Source organism: Mus pahari, chromosome 1, assembly GCF_900095145.1.
Source record: "Mus pahari chromosome 1, PAHARI_EIJ_v1.1, whole genome shotgun sequence".
Lineage (NCBI taxonomy): Eukaryota > Metazoa > Chordata > Mammalia > Rodentia > Muridae > Mus > Mus pahari.
In genome coordinates, this window is record NC_034590.1 from 34,163,535 (window position 1) to 34,184,264 (window position 20,730).

A 20,730-nucleotide genomic window follows, 5' to 3' on the forward strand; every position below is an offset into this window, starting at 1 on the left:
GAGCAGGCAAAGCTTCCATTCTTCCGTCACGGTCTCTGGGTTGTCTAGCTTTAGCTAGATCTTACCAGGCTTCCTCTCATGGTTCACAATCCTGCAGTGTACGGTTGTAGGCCTACGCCCACTCTGCCACAAGGCAGGGTCTCTTGGGGAGGCAGAACTCATGGAGTTTGATTATGCTTATCCCATGCTGAGGGCAGTTGCCAGGATGTAGGGAAGCACTGAGACTCAACTCTGGGAGTAGGAAAGCACAGTCTGAGATATGGGAAAGCCAGAGCTGGCTTGGAGGTCCCTGGGCCTGTGACAAGGCTCATGAAAACCCGGGCACTTCTGGGAGCCACAACAGAGCAGAGAATGAAGTTGGGGGCCATGGTCTGTGTCTAGCCCACATCCAGGGGAAGGGTTGGGGAAGAGGAGTTCCAATTAGTCCCAGCAGTGATAGTCCTTGGCTTGACAGCTGCAGGCTTGGTGGTGCTTGTGGCTAGGAGTGCAGAGAGGCCTTCTATGAGAGACTAGACTGAGGCTCTGTAGGTGAAGGCATTTTCTGTGTCTTGCAACAGTGTGTCTCGATGAAAAGAGGAAGTCCATAGTTCCAAATAATTTATTGTCATGGAGGAAAGTAGATGCATAAAACCTTACACCACTTCTTAGGATGTACCTGAGATTAAATACCTTTTGCAGGGAGGAATGTCTGGGAAGGGAAGATTATTGGCATGCCCTCTGGGTCTCTTCTTACCTCATTAGCATGGAAAACTCTGTTTTGAGCCTAATTGACCTCGGTCACTTCTCCTTTTCCTATTGTCTTGGTCTGAGTTGTTAGGAATACCTCATCTACATGTGGAAGTGCTAGGGGCATTTCCCTTACCTGACTGATGGCCACAATAATATAGAGGGCTGTAGATACATGACAGGAGCCTAGTGCTGGGAGCAGCCAAAGCTCTTACCACCCTTTTTGAGTCTTGAGGCTTCAAGCCTTTAGCTCAAACTTATTAGGCTTCCTCTCATGGTTCACAGCCCTACACTGCAGGTAATGGCTTTTCTAAGGTAAAACAGTCATGCTTCATATTGGATGTGGTCACTTTAAAGAGATGAAGGGATATTTTTAAGCAAACACATCTGTAATGAAATAAGGATAGTCGCATTATGTCTGATATTTGGCTAATGTACCATCAGTACTAACAACAACAAAAAACACACACGCACACAAGTAAATGTGGACTAGAATGTTTTTATGTTATTGTTTATTTATCCTTTAAAATTAGGAAGGCCCAGGTATTACATGGGGCAGTACAATGAAACACGATTCATAAAAGTATTCTCAATTAACAAAATCATATTTTAGCTACCCAGTGTTTAGAACTATGACAGTTAGCAGGGGGAATCCAGCTGCTGGCTATGAGTTAACCAGGCCTCTATGGAAGTGAATCCATCAAGAATCTGAGCCATGTGATCTGCCATTATGACAGTGAGCAATAGCAGCAAGATGGTATAGCACATTAACTACAGGATGAGAGGCATTCTGCAAGATGGCTGGATCTTCATTGGACCTTCAAAGCATTTGACAAGCATATTAATTTGATCTTCTGTGTCTGTGATGAGTTAAGGAAGATTAAGCTAAAGAACTCCAAACAAGCAGAAACGGAAGAGAAGCAAGTCATTGTTCTGGTGTTGCTTTATGGAGGAGAACCTGGTCCTACAGGACAGTAGAAGGATCTCCTCCTCCTCCTAAAGATATTGGCATTACCCGAATGCCAACTGTAGGAGCTGCTGGATGGCCAGGTATTCTCAAGACTACTGGCAGAGGAATCCCAGTTGGTGTTCCCATGCCAGTCTCCTGTAGGTTTTTCTGGGCTAGTATGAGGTATTGGAGGGTCATTCCAGCAGGTGATGACCCCACAAGGAAGAGTTACTGTTGCACTCTTGCAGCTACAGCCAGAGCCCTTACTGCAGGAGCCTCAACTCAGTACTCGCCTGGTCATGGGTGTCCTCCTCCACCTATGGGTAAAGGGGTCTTGGCAAGATGCCTCCCATGTGTGCCCCAATGGGATCCCTCCTGGCTGAGGAACTCTAATGGGCATGACCCCTTCCTGGGATGTAAACTCCTTCTTCAGGAATATAGTATGCTCTGATCTTCACAAAGCATTATGTCAGTAGCTCCACAGAGCTGTGGACCCTATTCCCCAGGGCCAGATTATCACAGACATCTTTACTTTTTATGCTGTGAGTGGAGTCTTACTGGATTGTGTGATTTCCCTTTCAGGGACCCCCCTCCCTGGGAAATATGCCCTCCAAGACTCATCTTGGTTCTCCTCAGATACTTAACTGTTTTTCAAAAGGCTATATGTAGTCCGTTTTCCTGTGTGGCCTATAAAGCTGATAATAAACTGAGAGACTGTTAAAAATTATTATAGTCAGTATCAGACTTGATATTATCACTATTTGAATGGTAGGGAGACTTCAATCTTAGAACAATGTTAAAACTCAGTTTCCAGTCTCTGCCTATCCCAACTTCTTCAAAATAAACTATACAAACAACTACCTCCCTGGGCTGTTCTACAGTTCAAATAAGATCTGATATTTAAGTTGCTCAAGTGAGCAAGGTCCTCATATCTATGAAAAAGAGCACAGAAACTCTCATTTATATAACACTATATCTCCTGGATATGTGCTTTCCCTGGCAGAGCTATTATAAAATAAAAGCTTTTGATTAAGTCTGTGAATAATAATTAAAAAGGTTTTTCCTCCCCTCCCTAGTTCCCTCTCTTCTCTCTTTCTACATCTTGCATATATATATATATATATATATATATATATATATATATATATCCATATCCATTCAACTTTACCAGCTTTTGTGATCAATGCATTATTTTAGGATGAATTTGTCTTCTTCCTTTGTTACTTCAAAGGAATGTAATATTTTTCTACTGTACTATAATTAACCATCAGTTCTCACAAAAGTATTTCCCACTCATAGGTGCCACTAGAAGGAAGACTTGGAGATTATAAAATTACATAGGACAAAGGAGTCCTTCAAAATATATAATATATGCAATTGAAAATGGTTTTATGAATGCAAAGAGCAACACAGACAAAGCAGTTTAATTTCATAAACACACAGAATGCACCACAGAAAAGTGATTGGTGAAAACATAATGCTAATGAGATATTGGCAGGTCAATTCAATGGATATTCATTTTTAGAGAGTGACAAGGAAATTTAGTGAGTACATTTATTTCAGTGAGAGTACAAAACAGTAATCTGATGCCACTGAGAGATAAGTGATTTTCAAATATTCTTGTGCCTTGATGGAGTTCATAGAATGAATGGTACAGGCAGACAGGGAAGAGAAAATAAAATATAAAAACATGTGTTTGCAAAAGAAAAATTACGGTTAAACCTTCCTCCAAAACCCAGACCTTACTGCAATTTTGCTATGCCAAGTGCAATTGATATCACTGAGAGGCCTGTTCTTTTCTGAAGGGAAGTGGACACGCAGAGGAGAAGGGGGTTGAGGGGTCCAGAGCAAGGAGCAGGAACAAACTCTGTGGCTGGGAAGAGAGAAGAACAAATAAATTAAAAACAAAAACAAAAACAAAAACAGTTGAACCTCTGAAACTCTGAGACTAACGCAGCATGTCCCCAAGAAAATGTAAGGAACAGCTCATCCATGGTCTCTATCAGAAACGGATTTCAAATTGTATCACATTCCTTGTCTTTGATGCAGGACCACAGGACTGAGACAGGGATGCCAGATATTAAAGCAGAAGCAGTGGCTTCAGAAGCAGATTCACATTTCCTACACAGGAAGCAGGAGTCTGTGACTAAAGCAGGAGTGTGAGGAATCCCAGAAAAAATCTCTGCCTGTGCTGGTCATTGGCTCTGTCTCCTGCATGGTTCAGGAGCAGTCCTCCTTTTCTTTTGCAGCTTACAGTCAGGCTTTGGCTAGATCAGGTACCAGTTGGTACCTGGAATCTAGCCAGGAGCCTGACTGGTAAAAACCCTGGCTGCAGAGATTTTTATTACCTCTGGTTGCCTCTGATTGGAGGAGTACGTACATTCAAATAGAGAATGAACTGAGAGCCAATCAGGAGAGAGATCTCAAACCCAGGCATGAAACGCAAAAGCCTGCAAGCTTGCGGTAACCTTGGAGATCTTCACAAGAGCAGCTGATTCATTTATCTCTCCACCCACCCCCCGCCTTTGTGTTGCAGCAGAATCAGGGAAAATTAAAGAGAAAAGCTAGAAAAAAATAAATTTTAACCCTGAATACTGGCTCTAATTACCAATCCACAAACCTGCCTGTTGTACTTAGAGCTAATCATGTATCGATGCTGGCTATCTAGATGAAAGCCTCCATTTCTGCCTGTATCTTTCTGACTGTGAGTCTAGGATGCTATGTGAAGCGTGCTGCTGACTCTTTGTGATCTGCTTGTGTCAGTTTCCCCAATTGCTATGATTATATGCTTGAATTATAACAGTACATGATATATTTGTGTCTATTAGAGTGCCTTACCACAAGCTGCTTCGGTTTGAAAATGAAATCTTGCCTTTAAGCCCTACTTAAAACGTAAACAACTAGGGTGTTTTTCACAATGTCATAATGATAAAAAAAAATAGTTTAATGGGTATTTATTTTATTAAAGATTTTAAAATAAATGTATATTCTCAACAATGCTGTGTAAGTGTAGGGAAGGGTTTTTATGTGTGGTTGTACATGGGTCTGCTGGCAAGCAGCAATCGTTCTTTCAATGGGGCAATTGATATTCTTAATATTTTAATTCAATACTAATATATGAAATAATGTATTTTCTCTCTTTAATAACAATTGAATTAATTTAAGACATCTGTGTGTGCATGGATATGAGATCACCTACTGGCACATAGATTTCCTCTCAAGGCAAGCATCCCAAGAAAATCTATCTTCTTTCGCACACTGAATACAAAGAACTAGTCTGACAGGAGTTGGGATTCATGTGTTCTGCCTCTAGCCATAGCACATTTAGACTGACAGGATATAGTATACAAATTATGCATACAATTACAAATGATGGCAACTCACGAATGATATTATGCTTAAATATCAATCAACTAATGATCCAATGTATTGGCACTTGATGATCTGAGATAGTATTTTTACAAGAAATGGAATTTGCCAAATAGTTTCACCTTATTGGCTAGTAAAACACTGAGCTGTTCCTGTCTGCACTTCTCCTCGATACCCTAGGATTGCATGCTAATCAATCCCATATGCTTGCTTTTCAATATATGTGTTCTAGAAACAAACCCTGAAGCTATTTTCTCTCACACACATTCCTGACTGTGCCATTTACCTAGCTGTACATATTATAACCTTAAAAGCAAAAAATGAATTAATGAAAGTAGCTCAAGAACCAGACAAATGTTCACTTTTAGGTAAACAGCTATTATTCTTCTCTAATTCTGACTATGTCCTTAGCATAATTCCAGTTTCACCTTTTGTTTTGTGAACACTGAACTGAAATCGTAGGATATGGGCAAGTGTCTGTAAAGTTTCTCTGTGATTCTCCACACATAAAATGGAATAAGAGCAGCACATAGGATTCTCCCATATTTCTCATATCAGACTTTAACAGAAATCCTCAGCTTTGCTATAGTTTACAATAAGCTTCATTTATGAATTTATTACAATATGAAACCTTTAGGGACAGTCTCTATGTCATTCAGACTGCTTGCTCTTTATTTATTTACTCTTCACAACTGTGCTGTGTTAATGTAAACACTGCAGCTAAGAGTACTACAAATGTTCAAAGTAAACTGCCTGACCTGAGCACCTTTTTCTAGTGACAATATTTGCTAAATTTTACCCAAAGATGGTTATTAAGTGCCTTGGTGCTCAAAGACATATCTGAATTTTTAGGTATATCTTTGCTCAGCAATGCAGCCCTCTATCATGGTAAATAAGAATTTTTATGCCTAGTAAAAATAAACATGGCCTATTATACAAGGCTAGTAGTATCAGCGATACTTAAGACATCTTTCCACTGCTAATTTTCCTGAAATAATATAATACGATTTATAAATGTGTTTCAAATATCTGTCCTTATACTCATAAACACAATTATTTATAACCTTCAGGAAAACCTTCATTTAGCATCACACAATAACCACTACAGAATTATACAGCTGTATAAACTTCAAAGAATCACTGACAGAGATGTGTCTAACCAAAACGATGATAGCACAAACTTCACAATTATTCCAAGACTGTTACAACTCTGCCTAAATGAGGTAAAGAGATCGTAAAATCCTGGAGAATAGGGTGCCTACTGTGAAGAAAGTGTCTTCTATGTAGAATAAGCAAGCTACAGACATTAAATCTTAAAAACATGCATATCTACAAAAGATAAAAAGAATGACACTACAAATTGGTGTTCCCACAAAGATGAGAAAGTATATCACGTACTTGGCTGAAAAACCACAGGTAAATCATGGATGCTTACAGGGAGAATAGAAATCTCCAGGGATGTGTCTTATGATCATATATGTAATGTTCAGAAATATATATATATATATATATATATATATATATATATATATATATATATATATTATATATTATATATATATGAGTAGTTATGTATACATTTTTACATGAAATAAACAATAGTGATTTATAGAATATTATAATCATTTAGATAATGTAGCAGGCATTGAATGGATAATGGTAGGAGAAGAAATGGTAGAAATAAGGCAAATACAATACTCAGGAAGCACAAATAAATCAAAGAAGTTGATACCACATACATACACATATACATATGGAATTGGAATGAAATCACTCTGTATTTGGATAGATATTGCTGTCACAAGTATAAGTAGTATAATATGAAATCAAATCACTGGTTACACTAATGAGTTTTTGAGTGATTGGACATCGGGACCTTATAGACTATTACTCAAGCATCATGTACCATTTACAAAACTATAATTAATTATCTACATCATGATTTAGAGGCCCAACTGCTGAAGATTCTACTTATTTATGTTATTGAAAATGTGACAAAATACACATGAAATGATATAGATACAGAGACAAAATTTATAGCTAAGATGAAAGGATGGACTATCCAGAGACAACCCTACCCAGGGATCCATCCCATCATCAGCCACCAAACCCAGATACTATTGCACATGCCAGCAAGATTCTGCTGAAGGGACCCTGATATAGTGGCCTCTTATGAGGCTGTACCACTGCCTGGCAAATACAGAAGTGGATGCTCACAGTCAGCTATTGGATGGAACACAGGGCCCCCAATGGAGGAGCTAGAGAAAGTTCCCAAGGAACTTAACGGTGTACAGGTGGTTAAAGGACAAGGTTAAAGGACAAGGGATATTTTATAAGCTGGATTTGAAATGATTTCTAAGTTCTAATATTAACTGAAATAAAAAAGCCAAGACAAAGAAAAAAAAAAAGAAAATGTGAAATACATCTAGTGCCCAACTAGAAGCTTTGAGTTTATTGACTGTATTTTATAAGGCTGAACATTAAGCTATATGGTACTGGAGGAGAAAAGAAATCATCAATATAACAACCTAAAAACCTGTATCAGACATCAGTAAGAAGTATCAAAGAGACACTGACATACACATTATGGGAGTAATCGACTACTTTGCTTTGTTTAAGACCAACCTCATGATATGGAAAACATATCTCAGAATGCTCAGGCCAAGTACCTGGGTCTAGATATGACATAGGCCTATTCCAAAAGCTATTTCTCTATTTCTGGTAAAGGAGTATAGAAATAAAATTAGTCCTAATGACATGCATCAACTCCCCTTGCCAAGCCACACAGGTCTCTGCAGAAAATAATTCCAAAAGACAATAACATGCACAACGGGTGATCACTGAGTTTTAAAAACAATCACAAAAAGAACAACAACAAAAAAACAAGAAACAGAAAACTCAAGCAATGTTTTGCAGAAACACCTTTACTGTCAGACATAGGTGGGCACTGAGCCTGGCAGCCCAGATATGGTCTGAACAAGCTCAAATCAGGCAAAAATACCAGCATGGGAAGGGAAGGTAGACAAAAAGAAGGACCCTTACCCAAGAAGGTATTTGCAATTGATATCAGGGGAGAAGAACACAAATTAGGGTTTTTTTGTTTTGTTTTGTTTGTTTTGTTTTTAAATAATTGAATATCAGAAGTTATATTGTTATATCAATCACACTCTGAACAACCCTCATTTATAGGGACAGCAAAATTGGTCGCTTCTTGTTTCATTTTTCTTTTGGGAAATTTGCTTCTTTTCTATTATTATTACTGCTTTGTTTTTTGATGTTGAGATGGCTCATTCGTTAGTTTTTCTTCCTTCCTTATTTCATTTCTTTCGTTCCTTTCCTTTCTTTTCTTCATTTTTAATTATTGTTTAAGAGGGACAGGCAGACAGACATAAGAAAGAGGGGCCTTGCATATGAACAGGGATACATAACGTTGTGTTGGTAGGAGGTAGGGAGTATCTGAGGCAAATTTTATAATGAGAAAGAATGTCCTCAAAATATATTATTTGAAAATATTATATGAAAAATAGATTAATTAATTAATGCAGACCAAACACTTAATACATAGTCAGAATTTTTATGATGCTGAAGAAATTTTATCTAAATATACAAGTTTAAGATATGAAAGACTTCAAGTAACAGGCTGCATTAAATCAAGGAATGATAAAATCTACATGATCATCTTAAACTATAAAATAAAAAACTCTTTGAGAATACCTAGCTACTTTCATGATTAGAAGGAAAACATTCAAATATTAATTGCAAAACACTATCTTAAGGGGAAATAACACATTAGCTGGTCTTAAATACCTCAGTATATTTGAAATTTTAAAAGTATTCAACGATGACAATTGTTGACACCTCTATTGGACATTGTTCTAGAAGGCTCCCTGAGGCCATTTATTTTGGAAAGTAAATACCTGGGATTTTCATTTTTTAAATATTTAAAGCTTAAAGTAAATCAAGCCATTTCTAAGTTTTGCAAAGGCAATAATTCTTTTGTATGGAAAATATTAAGCACTAAAATAATTTTTAGATCTAAACATAATTTCAGCAAAGCCTGAATTTTAAAAAAAAAATATACATTCTCTATCATTTCTTTACACCAGCACTCAAATCTCAAAATTGAATGTTGGAAAGCAGGTGTTTTACAATACCCATCAGCTGAATGTTGTGGTTTGCATCTGTACCATTAGCTTCTCAAGATGTGAAGAGGCAGCATGGTTTCAGAGATGAGTTTGAGACTACAGTGAGCAGCACAGTAAGAACCTATAAAAAAAGCACAAGTCATACATCAGAGACCAACACTAGAATGAATGCAATCTGTTTATATTCTAAACTACAAACACAAAAGTAATACACATACAAATATTCCAGAATTAAACTAAACAGTAACTCCTCAGAAATGATGCAAAGACACGAGTTTAATTCACACATTAAGGTCCAAATAACACTCTTGAAAGGATTTGTGAATGCTATCATATGCTGATATGAAGCCCCCAACATGTATACAGCAGAGGGGCCCCGGGGTGTGAGGAGGTCTGGTGACAGTAGGAATGGGGGCATCCTCTTGGAGATGGGGTGATAGGAGGTGTGGGATGTGGAACAGTCAGACAGTGAACTGGGATGGGATAAAGTCTGGACTGTCAAAAAGATTAAAGAATAAATAAAAAATTAAAATGCTTCCTTATAGATTATGCAAAAACATAATAAAAGTTCAAATAAAGTCTTAAGAATCATTATGAGTTAATGACTACCATATTTGACTATTAACAAATCTTACATGTTTTAAAATATGTAACTTAATATTCTCAACTTTTTAGAAAACACTGGTTTGTGTGCTACGAGCATAATTTTTCAAATGCCTCTTTATGCTATCCTTTGAGAATTATATTGCTTGAGATTGAGTGTAAAATAAATTTGTACTACTTGCACTGATCATTGTAAGTATTGATCATCTATGTAAATATGATTGTTATTGATAGTGCAAACCACTTTAATTTCATGTGCTAATCTCATTCATATAGCAGAGATTAGCTTGAGATTCTATGCTGTAAAAACTAGTTTTCAGTATTGACAAAAAATGATTAAGTAATATTTTACATCATGTTTATAGCAGGGAGATTATTAGTAACAGGATCTTGGTATAATGTTAGTCATTACTTTTCAAATCCATATATATATATATATATATATATATATATATATATATGAAATTATTAACAGAATAAAGTTTAGTACATAAGTACATAATCTAAAGTAGTAAATACCAATGCATTTTTAAAACTACTATTGATGATACCTAAAAGCATATAAAATGTTCAGATTTACTGATTTGAAACTTTAATCATCAGGGAAATGCAAATCAAAACAACCCTGAGATTTCACCTCACACCAGTCAGAACAGCTAAGATTAAAAATTCAGGTGACAGCAGATGCTGGCGAGGATGTGGGAAAGAGGAACACTTCCATTGCTGGTGGGATTGCAAGCTTGTACAACCACTCTGGAAATCAGTCTGGTGGTTCCTCAGAAAATTGGTCAAAGTACTACTGGAAGATCCAGCAATACCTCTCCTGGGCATATACCCAGAAGATGTTCCAACTAGTAATTAGGACACATGCTCCACTATGTTCATAGCAGCCTTATTTATAATAGTCAGAAGCTGGAAATAACCCAGATGTCCTTCAACAGAGGAATGGATACCAAAAATGTGGTACATTTACACAATGGAGTACTACTCAGCTATTAAAAACAATGAATTTATGAAATTCTTAGGCAAATGGATGTATCTGGAGGATATCAACCTGAGTGAATTAACCCAAGCACAAAAGAACTCACTTGATATGCACTCACTGATAAGCAGATATTAGCCCAGAAGCTTAGAATACCCAGGATACAATTTCCAAAACACAAGAAAAGCAAGAAGAAGGAAGACCAATGTGTGGATACTTCATTCCTCCTTAGAATAGGTAACAAAATACCCATGAAAGGAGTTACAGAGACAAAGTTTGGAGCTGAGACAAAAGTATGGACCATTCAGAGACTTCCCCAGCCAGGGATCCATCCCATAATCAGCTACCAAACACAGACACTATTGCATATGCCAGCAAATTTTGCTGAAAGGATCCTGACATATAGCTCTCTCTTGTGAGGATATGCCAGTGCCTGGCAAATACAGAAGTGGATGCTCACAGTCATCTATTTGAAGGAATATAGGGCCCCCAGGGGAGGAGCTAGAGAAAGTACCCAAGGATCTGAAGGGGGCTGCAACCCCATAGGTGGAACAATAAGATGAACTAAGCAGTACCCCCAGAGATTGTGGCTCTAGCTGCATATGTAGCAGAGGATGGCCTAGTCAGACATCATTGGGAAGAGAGGCCCCTTGGTCTTGCAAACTTTATATGCTCCATACAGGGGAACGCCAGGGCCATGAATTGGGGGTGAGTGGGCAGGGGAGCAGGGTGGGTGGGAGGGTATAGGGGTCATTCGGGATAGCATTTGAAATGTAAATGAAGAAAATATCTAAAAAAAAAGAAAGAAAGACAGAAAAATGAACTTTAGACATCATTTTCTTGGTTCCTGTGTATATTTCTGTTTCCCTTATTGATTCTATTTAACATGAGCCACATGCATTTCTTCACTTTCTTCTTGAAAATGTTTCCAATACAAAAGGACTCATTCTCAAATGCCAGGTACTACTTCCCTTACTTAGGTGCATACCTATCTTTCTGTCCTTCATTTCTTCTCAGATATTAGCTAAAATAACTGTGAAGGGGAGGAATAATATTTGCTCTGGATAACTTGTGATTAGAGTGGGCAGAGTATAGGAGCTATCCATCCAAGAGAATAGATGCCCTGATGGGGTGGACTTCTTGTGTTATTTAAGGGGAGGAGGTTCAGAAACAGAAACTAGGGATCTTCAACTGTGTCCATTCAGTGTCAGAGCATGAGCTCTGCATTTCTGCTCTAATATAACCTCCAGTTTCACAATTAGCATTGTTAAACATTTCAATAGAAACCTTTTATTTTCATACTACTACTAAAAAAAAAAAAAAAAACGAATGAGGAGAGACTGATTTTCCTTAGACAATGTGTCCTCTGGTGCTCTAGGGCATAATATATCAAACATGTGTTGAAACACATTTATTTAAGAGCTTTACACATACAAAAGTCCTGGGTTATAAGAATTGAAATAAATGATAATTACCTCTAAATCATTAGGCTGAAATATTCCAATGACTGGTTGGACCTTAAATCAAGAATTTGTTTGGTTTATTTTTTTTTCTTTTTTTTGTTTTCTTCTGTTTTTTGTTTGTTTGTTTGTTTGTTGTCTTTTAAGAAAGGTCATTTCTATTCTTCAGAGCACTCTAGCTGGGATTTCTATTTAAAATATTTGATAGTTGCTGTGTTGGATAAAAGCATAGTGTAATCTTTCCTGATATGGAATCTATTAAAGAAATGAAAGAGACTTTTAACCCGCATTTAATATTTAGGGTAAAACAGTAGTGGTATTCCCTACTTTGACTTAAAGTACACAGTTTGGTATTGTACTGACCCATGGTGATGATGTCCAGTATGTGAAGGTGAAACATTCCACATACAAAATAAAAATGCAACATGATGTCCCTCTTTTTATATCCAAGAACCAAATTTTAGACAGAAGTACATAATCTGAACTATCCATAGGAACCAGGATTTTTAAAAGAATAATGAGCTCTTGGCAAAAAAACGTAGAGTATGATTGGAAGAACACAAGTCAAAAGAGTTGGTACATGCCTTTAACCCCAGCACTTGGGAGTCAGAGGCAGGCAGATTTCTGAGTTTGAGGCCAGCCTTGTCTACAGAGTGAGTTCCAGGATCGCCAAGGCTATACAGAGAAATCCAGTCTCAAAAAAAAAACAAACAAACAAACAAACAAACAAAAAATAGAAATGTGAAATATGAGTAATTTTCTGGAATATGAGGATATAGGGGAGAGAGAAAACAAGAACATGTAGTATGAGGCAGTGAACCATGAGAGGAAGCCTGGTAAGTTCATGCTAAGTCTAGAAGCTCGGAGACATTGTAGGAGATTTGCCTGATTTCCATACCAGGCCCCTGCCATGTAGCTGCAATGCCCCTTTAGAGAGATTTGTGGCCATCAGTCACGTAAGGGCAACACCCCAAGCCCTTCCACGTGTAGATGAGGCATCTCTAACATCTCAAACCAAGCTAATAGGAAGCAGGTACAGTCAGATCCCAACCCACCCCAAAACTGTATATAAGATCCTATCCAGAGGACTAAAGTGTATGAGAATTAATCCATCATCATCTAAGAGTGTCTGTCATAAGAATTATAGTATCACCATGGAAATGAACTGCTCTCCTGAAACATTTGCCACTATCACTCCCTTGCTGGCTATCCAACCTTCCACTGGCTCAACCTGGCTCAGCCTTGCTCAGCCTGGCTCAGCTCATAACAGCTCAGCCAGTCCAGTATACAGCAGTGATTGCATCAGTGGCTGTTAGGTGCAGCAGAGAGCAGTGGAGGCAACTGTCCCTCCCTGCTCACACCCTTCCCCCCTTCACTTGAACTGTCCCATCTGGCCTGGCCAGAAAAAAAAAAAAAAAAAAAAGAAAGAAAAAGAAAAAGAAAAGAAAAGAAAAAAGAAAAACAAAAAAAAAAAAAAAATATATATATATATATATATATATATATATATATATATATTAGAAAATGAGGTAAAAGAGGTAAATACACAATGAAGAAGACAAAGTTATAGTAAGATATGATGATTTATATATGCTTGTCACAGGGAGTGGCAGGATTAGAAAGTGTGGCCCTGTTGTAGTAAATATGTCACTGTGGCTGTGGGTTACAAGACTCATTCTAGCTGACTGGATGTCAGTCTTCCATTAGCACCCTTCAGATGAAGATGTATAGCTCTTGGCTCTGCTTGCACCATATCTGTCTAGATGCTGCCATGCTCCTAACTTGATGATAAGGGACTGAACCTGTGAATCTGTAATCCAGCCTCAATTAAATGTTGTTCTTTATAAGACTTGCCTTGGTCATGGTGTCTGATCCCAGCAGTAAAGCCCAAACTAAGACAAGGATATCTGAAAACATCTGAAGTGATCATATTAGTTATCTATCTAAAATACCTATGATAAATACAAGTCATCATATAGATCAACATATATTTCAAATGAAACTTTCTCATCTAGGCTAAAAACATTCCTTTAAACAGATAAAGTTTATCTGATCAAACTTCCAGAAAACCACATCTAATCAAAACATAATGTGAAACCCAGGCAATGAATATTTCTACAAGAAGTCACTATACAAGGACTAACAGACTACAGTGAGTGACTGTACGCAGAGCCACTATAAATGAGGATTAAAGAACAATGTAAGAGCCAAGGAATCAATCTCTTAACTGCAATTCCAAGGATGTGTGGGTGTAACAATACTAAAGAATTAACTGGTCATAAATTTGAAAAAAAAAAAAAAAACAAGGAAAATTACGATGGAGGGATGTAGGGATGAAAGAAAAGGAGAAAATATAACTAGTAAAATATTAAAAACTAGAGTAATAAAACTACCTATTTACACTAAGTCGAGGTGAAAGTATCTGATGTCCTAAAAGGAAACCATCGTAGAATCCCAGCAATGTTCTCTTTAACATCCCATGACTTTCTTTACTAACTTACAGAGCACTAGTGATTGGTTACTTTCCCTACTTACTGTGGTATGCTCACTATGATCCAAGTACTGCACTAGATTAGAATATCTTTCCAAAGATAGGATTATGAATCTCACCCGACTCCATTGATGGAGATAATCCCCCACATCAAATTTCCAAGGTCTGGATATTACTGACTCTCACAATTGAGTTAGGGGAAACATGCATATTAGTTATAGGGCACAAGGACCCTCAAGTGAGTGTCTCCTGACCTGTCCTGTCATTTAGGGAGGGGTATAAATAATCAACACGCCAAGTGTGGATATCTGGTTTCAAGCTGGCCCAGATGGCTGCCCTAAGATTTTAGCTATTGCTCTTTGAGGACAGGTTTTCAAGAAAATTTTAATTTTAATTTACTCAGATATGCATATAAAAGGCTTGAGAGAGGGTGGAATCCCATGTAAGAATCCTGCTACTCTTGTTCTTCTATATTGACATGGAAACCATCAACAATCAAAGTATAAATGATCTTTCATAACCTGGTACAATTATACTCCAAAGATGCTGTATGGTTTACAGGTTAATTCTGTGTAAGGCCATAATTTGTAGAACCCAAGGGAAATTATTTGAATTATCAGCCACATCTGATGGTCAAGATAGATTGTTCTTCCCTCATAAATTTCTATTTGGTGCTCATCACATTCCTGTCTAGTCCCCACATAGGCACATTGATGGTCTTTCTGGGAGAGAGCTGCTAACCTTTTGAGCTTCACACCTGTGTCCAAGCACTGAGCATTAAACAAGACAACGGGAAATAGCTATAAGGAGATCACTTGTCCTTTCAAATTTAGTCACTAAATTTTCATATACATGGTTGGTTAGCGTTCAGTCAACTGATATTTGTTTACAACTGTCCAAGTTTCAAAATAAATCTCCTATTAATAATCACAGTCCCTAATATATTTTATCACACAACCATGAGTATAGTGTACCAGCTATACAGAAAACAGTCACTTTTAAGTGGAGTGGTAACAATGCGATGTATGCAGCTACACTTAGAGAGTTATGAAAGTGTATATGCGTGTGGAAGAGGTGACAATCCCAAGGATTATCAGAATAGAGGGATCCATGGCATGACATGTAGATATTTGCAAGGAATCTATATAGCATTAGTATATCACTGATTGCTAACTACCTGAGAAGCTAAACAGACAACAAAAGAGGCAATGTTAGGGATACTGAATAAGTTAGAAAAGTATTGAGAGAATGAGGATGAAAACTAGATGATACACATGACTCTCAGCCATAAGAAAAAAAATTAGGAAAAGTATCTGCCCAGGGGCTCAGACAAGTACAATATTATTTCACAGCCCCAGTGTTTAGCCTCTTATGATTCTTCTAATACTCCAGGACTGAGTGGCTATTTCAACAACTGATGTGCTTATCTGGTATGTATAGAACATCTTATGAAAATGCTTTTATTATTCAAGTACAATGACATTAAATAATTCTTAACTGTCCCTTTCTTATTTAAGTAAGATAAATCATGAAAAAGAGAAAGAAAGAAAGACAGGAAAAAAGAAAGAAAAGAAAACAAACCTAAGAATCAGGAAGTATGTGTCATCTTGTGGCCTAATACTCATATTCATAATCTGTAAACAAATAAGTGATGACTCAGTGATTTACTTCCTTTACCTGAATTTTATTAATACTAGAATATTCAACTTATTTACATGACAGAAACTGAAAAATAAAAACAGAAGTGCAAAGCCTCAGATTCTGACTTGCTAGAATTCAAAGCAAGCAGCATGGAGAAAAGGAATATTATGTTTCTATTTTTAAAATGTTCATTGGTGGGAGATATTAGGAAGAAAGAATAAGCCTTAAGACACAGGGAGGTCCTAAAAGCTACCCCTACCCCCAACCCCACTCCACAAGCAGGAAGAACCCTTTATTTTCTGTTTGTTACTGCCAAGAGTTTGTCTAGCAGGGTTTTCTGAGCTGGTTAAAATCAACATGAGCTTCCATGATTTAGTGATCTTAGAGTTAAAGTGACTAAACCAGGGAACTTATATGTATCCTATAAAGGAGAACATCTACTTCCCCTTGGACTGACAGAAGTTTAGTTTCAGAAAAAACGTAGGGCTTCCTCTCAAGTTTTCTACCACTGAGCTTCACATTTTTCCCTATAGTTATTTTTCTTAGCATTATCTTTCCTTCTCAAAAATCTTCATGATAATTTATAGAATAGAGTGTTTTTGGAAAGAGAAACAAATCTCTTTATACATGAAATAGAGGATAGAACTTTTGGTGGATAACAGGGATTACTTTAATCTGCCTGACAATCTAGGCAAACACACCCTGCTCTACCGTACCAAGTACATCTCTCAAAGGGCATACTTCACTTCCTATATAGAGCCCATAGAAAATAAATGACACAGGTCCATGACTATGTTATCAGCACCATTATCATATGCCTCTGAGCCAGTGTGATCATGCTGATTTTCCTCGTATCCCTAAGAAATTAAAGCACTAGGTTTTAATATCCCAGTGACTTCTCAACAAATACTTAAACTTCAGGCATAAAAGTCCCCAAGAAAAGTTTCCTACAAGAAACAGAACCTTCCTTCTTACCTCACTCAAGCTTCTACCTCTTGAATTTCAGGACCTGCACACCTTGAAATCAAAGCAAACTTAGTATAATTTATTTTTATTACATGGGAAATACTCAAGACTATTCTAGATTGAAGAAACAGGGAAGAGGTTCATCCACCAAATTATGAAAAAAAAAATAAATTGACTAGGATAGTATTGGAATTCTCCTTTGATTGTCAGGTAGCCTAAACTTGAGGAGTTACACTCAGTTATTCACATCTTATGTTTGAAGAACTGATTGTGCCATGAACTGACTTTGGAATATGGAATTAAGCAAAGGAGTTAATGCCCAATTTGACAATTACCAGTTGTATCAAGGGGGGGGGTTTGGCCTCTCTGACTCATAAAACATACTGCTTCTGTGTAATCCATTCCCTATTATATACCTCATCCCTTAATTACTTAGAAGAAACAGACATACATATGTCCAAACAGACATAGAGTATCAAATCTCACAACTCCTTGAGAGCACATTAGTCCTCTTTACTTCTGTAAGAATTTGAAATTGAATAGGGCTTCCAACTGTCATGGTAGTATTGTTGACCCTCTCATAAAAAAGCAGCTCTCAGGAACGCTGGGCAGTCATTGTCATACCCAAGTATTTTTCATGTTTGCCATTCAGGTACATTAGCTTGAGTAGAGGTCTTCTAACATCTAGGATGAGAATTCCCAACAAAAGTAACTTGAGGAAGTTTGGTCATCTGGATAAAATGCGATACTATTTCCTGGGAATAACAAAAGAGTAAGCCTTGGAGAAAGACAAATTTGAAAGGTTTTCTAGGATTAGTTAGAGATGGAATGACCCAAATCTAGTATTCTGCAAAGTGATCTTGGATTAAATGTTTCAAAAGGCCCTGGGTCTTTCTATTATTGTCCCATTTAGACATCAACCACTGGCCATCATTTCTCTTAGAAATAACTTCTAGAAATAGTAATCTCATATGTCAGTAAAATTACCTTTATACCTAAATCTCTGCAAGTCTCCTTAACTTGCCATTGTTTGTTATATCGATATTAATAAGTAAAACAGAGTGATTTATAATAAGAATGGAAACATTGGGAGGATATCCAGTTATCATTATAAAGGTTTTATCCAGCAGCACATAAGAATGGATACTGAGACCTAAGCCAGAATTTAGGAAGAGAGGGAGTCTCCATTGTAGGTCTCCATCAGTTCACTCCCCTTGGAGCTCAGGGAAACCCATGGAAGAAAAATTAGAATGATTGTAAGAGTCCGAAGGAATTGATGTTATTAGCAGAGCATGGCCTAATGAAACAACTAAGCAGTACATACAAAGACTCAGCAAGACTGAAGTAGCAAGTGAGTAGATTCCAGGAGTCTTCCCTTGGTTGTCTGTATACGTTGCATTTATTAGCTTGGTGTTTTGTAGGACTCCTAACTATGGGAGTGTGTGTGTTTGACTCCTTTTTTTCTACTCTTGGGAAACTTATCTTTCTTGTCTAGCCTCCATATGAGGATTTTCCTCTTGTCCTATTGTATTTTGTTTTATAGTGTTTGGTTGTTGTTTCTTTGAAAGCTTCTCTTTTTCTGAAAATAGACAGAGGCAGAGTGACTCTGGGATAGAGGAGAGGTCAGGGGGTGCTGGAAGGAGTAGGAGTAGAAATTGTTATTGGGATGTATTGCATGAGAAAAAAAAACTATTTAAAATTTAAAAAAATTAAAAAGAAGCATATATGTATATACATATATATGTGTACACATTTACATACATACAAAAATGCATGTTACAACAATTAATGAAAAATGAAAAACTAGGCCATTAATATGAAAAAGCAAATACAATTATATGTGATGGATGGAGCAAGGGAGGGAAGAGAAGGCTAGATGTCTTAGTTAGAATTCCATTGTTGTGACTAGGCACAATGAAAATCATTTCATTGCGGCTGAATTATAAATTTAGTGAACTATTATCATATTAAAAAGCATTGCAGCATGCAGGCAAATATGGTTATGGAGAAGGAGCTTAGTGTTTTATAGCCATCTCCATATGGCAGTACGAAGAGGGAATTATACTGAGCCTTCCTTGAGCCTTTGAAACCTCAAAGCCTAACCCCAATGACAAAATTCCTCCAACAAGGCCACATTTCCAATAATGGCATGCCATATGAGCCCATGGGGTCAATTTTATTTGAACCACCACAATGGGAAAATAATTAAATTATTTTAAATCTCAGAAAATAAAGCAAACAATTAAACAATAATTTTCTCCATGTAGGAGATGTAAGGAAGGTCTGCCCTTCCACTTAATATACTCAAAACAATTGTACACTGTATTACACCAAAGTTATCTCTGGGGCACCAATAAATTTATTGGGTGAACTTCTATAACACAGAACATACTGTTATGTGTATGTCTGTGATCTGACTCAATGGACAAGAAAGTTTTTACCCAGCAAACATAATTGTTCTCTGATAACTCCAATAATAAGGCCACTGCAACTGGACCTCTTTGACCTACATACTCCAGCCTTTTCCCAGTGTCTGAAATTAGAAATGAGATGCATACAAGTTGTTGAAACATATGGTCTCCTGACCCTTCCTTTCATTCAATGAGTGGTTGCAAGTAGCCAACAAATCAAGATAATCTTTCCCCAGGGAACACAAATAAATGCCCAAGACTGCAATAGTTGGGCTTAGAGGATGGAAATATACAACACTTGCAGTTATCGCTCCATTTCTTTAATTCTTTCCAACTCTTTGAACCTCAAGAATTGCTGATCTTTGAAGGGCATTATATAGCTGTTTGATAACTCTCCCTGAGCTCCAGCAGGTTACAGAATCCTAAAGAACTTTGACATAGTCAAAATGTCCCTGGAACATTAATGCTAGAAACTGTTGGGAATTTTTCTGACCTTGAGAAAAATGATGAAAAATGAGAAATAAAAAGGATACAAATACACATGGAATATTATTGTCATAGACTGTAATCACAGACTATAGGAATACTTAGCTGGCATTGTTATGAACCAGTCGATAAAAGAAGGTTCTTCACTATAGCCTAGGAGTTCCCTGGTCACAGGTATTTACCACTTTTTATTGATAATAGATTTGACATTTCCAATACAGAATGAATCTTAAGTCCAATAAAATTGTTGATATATACCACCCTATAAAGCCAACATTGCACCAGCTAATACATCTTGATTAACACTTCTATTGGGAAATGCTTAGGATTCAAAATGAAGTAGGGTTTGGGGGCTGAATTCTCAACAACATTGTTAGTGACTGTACTGGCTAGCTTTGTGTCAACTTGACACAGCTGGAGTTATCACAGAGAAAGGAGCTTTAGTTGAGGAAATGCCCCCATGAGATCCAGCTGTGGGGCATTTCCTCAATTAGTGATCAA

The 20,730-nt window shown here is 37.2% G+C and overlaps 1 long non-coding RNA gene and 1 pseudogene across 3 annotated transcripts in view; one reads left to right on the forward strand and one right to left on the reverse strand.

Annotated features, from left to right (window-relative positions):
* The first annotated feature begins 1,456 nt into the window (after positions 1-1,456).
* Positions 1,457-2,126, forward strand: LOC110337657 (annotated as a pseudogene).
* Positions 2,127-2,848: 722 nt separating this feature from the next.
* The window catches only part of LOC110329170, a 66,780-nt gene continuing 48,898 nt past the window's right edge, over positions 2,849-20,730 (reverse strand). For 2 of the 3 annotated variants that reach the window (XR_003844881.1, XR_003844882.1), the window contains exons 6-7: positions 9,199-9,310; positions 2,849-3,548 (exon numbers count right to left, since the gene is read on the reverse strand). This is a non-coding gene — a long non-coding RNA (uncharacterized LOC110329170). The remainder of the gene's footprint in view (positions 3,549-9,198; positions 9,311-20,730) is intronic. The other variant, XR_003844883.1, reaches the window with a different exon arrangement.